The sequence below is a fragment of the Pinus tabuliformis genome, chromosome X, assembly GCF_031772625.1.
Source record: "Pinus tabuliformis cultivar Carrire ecotype Pingquan chromosome X, CPIR1, whole genome shotgun sequence".
In the NCBI taxonomy this organism is placed as follows: Eukaryota; Viridiplantae; Streptophyta; class Pinopsida; order Pinales; family Pinaceae; genus Pinus; species Pinus tabuliformis.
Genome location: NC_142308.1, coordinates 1,568,531,670 through 1,568,537,669, shown reverse-complemented (window position 1 = coordinate 1,568,537,669; position 6,000 = coordinate 1,568,531,670).

The window sequence follows — 6,000 nt, the reverse complement described above, 5'->3', positions numbered from 1 at the left end:
AATTCAATGAATTGAACAAGTTGATGGAGGAAATGATGACAAAAGAGAGAAGTGAATAGGGAAAAGCTGTTGGGAGGATAGGTAAATGAGTGCAAGGTTGAGGCTCAACACAAATCGCAAGATCGCATATCGCAAGAAAAAGGTGAAATAAATTTGTCATACATAAACTTCTGCGATTTCCGATATTGCGATATCGCAATATAGCGATGGTTGCAATGTCAAGCCAGACCGATGCTACAATATTACATTTGTGCGATTTTACGATGGTGCGATCTGTGATGTTGCGATCTGCGATGTTGCGAAGCAAATCACAAAATCGCTCCATCGCAGATTGTTCGGGCACAATATTCAAGAAAAGCCACTTGCCATAAGCTGACACATAATTACGCGCTTTAAATGCTAATACATGAGTTAGTTGCTAGTTATTAATAAAATATGGACACGTGCTTTTCAAAGAATCACTTCACGTAAGGTGGTGTATTTGGTATGTCTGCAGCATTAAAAACTCTCCCATCACCCGTCCTGGTCATTCATTTCCATTTCACTTGTGAATTGCAGGAACGGGGAACGGAGAATGATACAAGGCAATATGCAGGTTGAAATGGGGAAGAAAAATAAGGCTCAGAGCTCCGAAGAGAAGGAAATGGCACCTTTATACACAGACACAGCCTGTAACAGAGACGTAGGAATATCAACGTGGGAAGGCATGTGCAGACTGCTCGAAGAAGAGAATCCCAGAATAATTAAGGTCACTTCTGTCGCGGGCTCACAGGGCTCTTCTGAAGCATCCCTAGAAGAGCTAGCATTCTCATTCCTACATTGGATAGCAGCAAGGCCCAAAATTCTCCCATACACAGACATGATGAAGTGGATACTTGATAGCGTAGAAATGAAAAATAGATAGTTCAAGATTCATGGTCAAGGGCTCATCGGGTCATTCGCTGCGCAGGATTTAAAGCTTATGTATCATCTGCTTGAGCCGCAGGCAACTTGTAATACGTAATTCATAGAAAAATTTGTGGTGGAGAACCCGAACCTGTCGGAGACCAACAAAGATTGGTCCAGAAAAGATGAACCGCTCAAGAAAGATAAACACGGTATGTACAGTACTGGTTCCCTTACCTCCCCATATTGTTTTGCTGCTGCCATGCTCTATAGATTATTTGGAATGACAGATATCAAAAAAATTTCGTCCGAATGGTTACCATTACTAGATGCTGCCACAAATGCCACTATTGTAGATTGGGCCAAGATTTTATCTGATAACGTAATCATGGCTATTGTCAGTTACCGATCCAAAAGATCTACATCTCAAAGGATTTATCCTCCTTCTTACTTAGCCGCATATGTTATGGATTCAATATGTTATGTCTCTAAATTCCCTGTTATGGGTTGGAAGTGGACAACTCAAGACCCCTAACCCATCCATGTCCATCATAAGATATTGTGGGACTCTCATTTCACTCCATATTTCTACCAGATTTGTCATGGACTCATGCTTCCCTTGTATAGAATGTTGTATGATAAAGAACCCCCGAGGTGCTCACCTGAAGCACAGATAGATATCCTCCCCATCGCAAGATGGTTCGGAGAAGAATTGTTTACTTATGTTAGAGTTTTTGGAAGTACTATACCCCCTCATGTTCTACCTTTGTATATCCCTGATAAGCTCCCAGCTCGAGAAATTGCATATCAAACCTGTTCAGAAGGCGGCCTAACTAAAGACTTAAAGGACAAAAAGAAGGCTATATGGCCACAGTTTCCTGTGGCTTCTGGGGCCTTTTCGCTATTTGATGTAGGTCACACGTTCACTGAAGTACAAAATATGATGTGTCTACAACTATTTAAATTCCCGGGAAGACCATTTGACCCAAATGAGGTTGCCCAGAATTTCACAACTACAGTCCAGATAAAAGTGTTCTTTGGGGAAAAGGATTTATTTGATGATATATTCCAAAATAAAAGCTCACTTCAAGAAATCTTGCGTGAAGCCCAATTGCAATTGTCTCCGGAAGACTTTCAAAGTTTCATGGTATACAGGGAAATAAGACTAGCCAGTGTTCCTCTAGAAAAGTTGCGACTGTCTGCAAGAGAACCAACTCCAAGCGTTAGTCTCAGTGGGAATTCAAGCACTAACGGATCTAAATCTAAGTATGTACAGGAAATTCCTGAACATTCTAAAAGATCCGGAAACGACCAAGATAGGAGCGAAGAGTCAGCTAAGGACACTGTTCAGTCAATGGAACTTCCACAACAGCAGGTTATGACTGCCCCGCAAAGAGATCCTCCCCCTCTCGTCATTGAAGCACCACCCATCACAACAGAATTAGATAAGGAATGGGAAACCTTCAACGAACTGATCAATCTTGAAGGACAAGCCCCAAAAACACCTGTGAGCAATACACAGGTAGCACAGGAAGTGGTCCCAACCATAGTCAGCAATGTCTCAGAAACAGAGCATATTCCTATCGCTCCGTCTTCTGAGCTTCTACTTAGTGTAGAAGAAATTCCCCCTCTTGACATATTTTATAGTCCCCAACATAAAGTAGTGGTAAGAAGACAAAGAAAGGAAAGGAAGTTAGAAAATACACCCTCTTAGGATGCTGAGCAATTATATGTCTTATGGAAAGATCCCACCAGTAATCCGACTGAAAACCTCACCAAACTATCCCAGATCACAGGAGCGTATGCCTCTATGACTATTGACAAAGAATCAAAAGTACAACAATTGTTGAAATAGTGAGAAGATCAAATACAGGTACTGCAACTACAATTGCAACAAGCCAATACTAATAATGAGGCACACAAACAGCTTGAAAAATTGCAAGAAGACTTCCAGCAAATGCAGATAAGTTACCAGAGAAGTTTGGACGAGAAGGGAAAACAGTTACAGGATGTACAAGAAATGCACAGGGACAACCCTAAGCTTACAGAGTTTATTTCAGAATCTATTTCTTTGAATGAACAACTACTGCAGTAGCAAGAAGTGTTGGGACAAAAGATGTCACAGTGGAATGATTATTGCGAAATGAGTGATAAGATCACTAATCAAGTGGTCGACTTACGAAGTGAATATGATCTGATTGACAAACGAGTGACTGAGTACTTGGCTTGGCAGGATGAGGATGAGGGAAAAAGAGCAGGCGCACCCAGGATAAATGAGAATCATAAAGAGCTGCTCTTTAACAAGTGGGATGATCAAATCAGGGAGGCAGAACAAGCGGCAGAAGCAGCAGCCATGACAACAAGCATTCTTATTGACTGTGTAAATGAGAATTTGGAAAAAGAAAATTTAATCGCAGAAACCACCTTGGGGTATCTACCAAACAAACTACAACTAGAGGCGGAATGGAGGCAGAGAGCGCAAGAAAAGGGAAAGGCAATCCAAGCACTAAACAGGTTAAATTGGGAATGTTACTGGACATACTTAGTGAAGTCACACAGTAAGTGGATGACTGTGAAGTGTATCATAAATGCGGCCAAAAAGGTGGTACCAATACTCATCGATTCCATTTTCTCAGCCCAGCTCAAAGTAGAAGTCAGCCAGCCGACTCTCCTTAAACCAATGCTGAATACATGCAGTTTCAAAGACCAGATACAAAAGTAGTTTAGTTCTGAATTTCATTTTCGCTTTAAATTTTGCCTAGAAAAAGGGTGGTCATTTGAAAACCGCATCCTGAAATTTTGTAAATAAACTATTATTAGAATTAGGAAGTAGTATTTAAACCCTTCTGATGCATTTAGAGAGGGGTCCAGAAATTTATCAAAATCTTGTCCTCAGAACATGCACTTTTGCACCCTCAGAGGAGGTTTTGTTGAATGAATGGATCAAGATTTGTTGATGTTTGCATTTGATATCTGCTGCTAATGTTGCACTTTTGTACTCTTAGTAGATGTTAGAGCAAGGAGAGATAAATCATTATTACTTGAAGCTTATGAGTAGGACCAGTCATAAATGGTACTTTTATCTCTTGACCATTTCTGCTTATATGTTAAAGTGATATACAGTTTTTAGTTGTTTATATGTTATTTCATGAATGCTTGAGTTACCATTTGGCACTTTTGTACGGTGTTAGCTATTTATTTATGTTGAATGTATGAATAGCTTATTATGCGATATGTTGTTCACAACTGTTTTGCCTAACTTTTTATGCGAAATAGTTCATCTCAATTGATTTCCTTTCTTATAATCACTGAATGATCTTTATTACAAGTTGTTATTTGAAATCTCTTTAGATCGCATAATAGAACAATTACATCCCGGGTTAGCATAGATTAAATGTGTTGTTTTTATTAGATTACAATAGCATAGAGTTAGATTAAAGTTTGAATTAGAATAGCTTAGATAGGAACTGTTAGATCAGCAACATCCAATTCTACACACACACACCAATAGATTGGGAAACTGGTCCCATTATCCCCAGTCGGACCCGCTATACCAAACGGATAAGGAGATGCCAACCAAGGTCTGGAGCGGGCGGGTATCCCCCTTGTTGTCGAACCGATTTTCGGGGCTTCAACATATTTGGTGCTAGAAGGAGAGCCTGAACATGTTGTCTGTTGGAGTTTGTTTGCAATTGTGACATTTTAATTAGGATGACTTCTCTCAAACTTCCCATTTGGAGTTGTATCCATGTTTGCGCCTCTTCTAACACTCCACCCGAAGTGGTAAGACTCTTGTCTCAAGTAAAATTCAATGGTAAGAGTAATTCTTCTGCTTTTAATCATGCCCTTCAATTTATTGAAAATGTTTCAAATTCAAATTTTCAAGGAATTGATGAAGGCATTTTATGCAGAATTTTTACTCTCACATTCATAGCGGAAGCTAGAAACTAGTGTAGAACCCTTCCAGTTGCCTCAATTCATAGCTGGGACCAATTTTTCATGGTTTTCATTTGTAAATTTGATTGCTATGATTACGATTAGGTATATGATGAAATTGAATATCTACGTAAATAAGATGAGTCCGTTAGAGATTTTAATATTCGATTTCATCTTAATTGTTTGAAATATGATGTTGAGAATGAACTCATGAATGAAGAATCATTAGATTGTGTTGAGCATAACTATTCGCTGCCTCCTATCCCCAATCCAGTAGAAATCATTCCAAGCTTTGTTCCATTTTCTTCTAATGTGAATGAGAATTCCAATTTGTATGTGCGAATACGTCATGAGGAAGAAACTTCCCAAAGCTTAGGGGACATGCTTGATCCAATACAAGAAGACGAAAGCGGGAATGTTGGAAGAAAGCCTTCCTTGGAACCAAAAAGAAACTTTGAGACAACGTCAGATAATATGATCGCCAGTCGACAAATGCAAATGCCAAGGCTAGAACAGCAAAGTAATCCTCTTTCAAAAAACATAAGCACACAAAGGTATGATCTAAAGCCCGAAATCTACGATGAATGTGATGAACAAGGGTTTTTCCACGATGATACTTTCAAATGCATTATTTCAGAGTCTCATTTTTCTCTTTATCCTGATGTTTTTAATGATGATAATTTCCCCCCCTCAGTATTAATGATATCTCAGAAAGTACGGAGGATTATCCAAATGAATCACCATTAGGTTTTCAAGATAAAGAGGTAGCTATAGAACACCCTTTTGTTATTTATGAACATGAACGGCTTGACCCTCCTTCTTTGAATATACTGGATAGAAAAGAGAAATCTAGGGAAACATGTAAAGTCATTTATGATAACTACTTTGATGATGAAGATGTTGATTTATCTCGAGTAAATCAATAGAAATCTGAGAATGAGGGATATTCTAATTCAAGAATTATTTCAACCAATCCTCATTCCAGAGTGGCAGATCATTTACATGATTTCACTACCCAAGAGAATATCCCAATCTATTATTCATATCATGAACAAACCTTCATGCCTGTTCCCAATCATAATTTGTTTTCTAATTCGCAGGATGGAATTCGAAATTGCTCGAATCCCACAATTCTGGCCAATCCTTGTGAAAGAGAAAATATTTCAAATCAATCCAAGT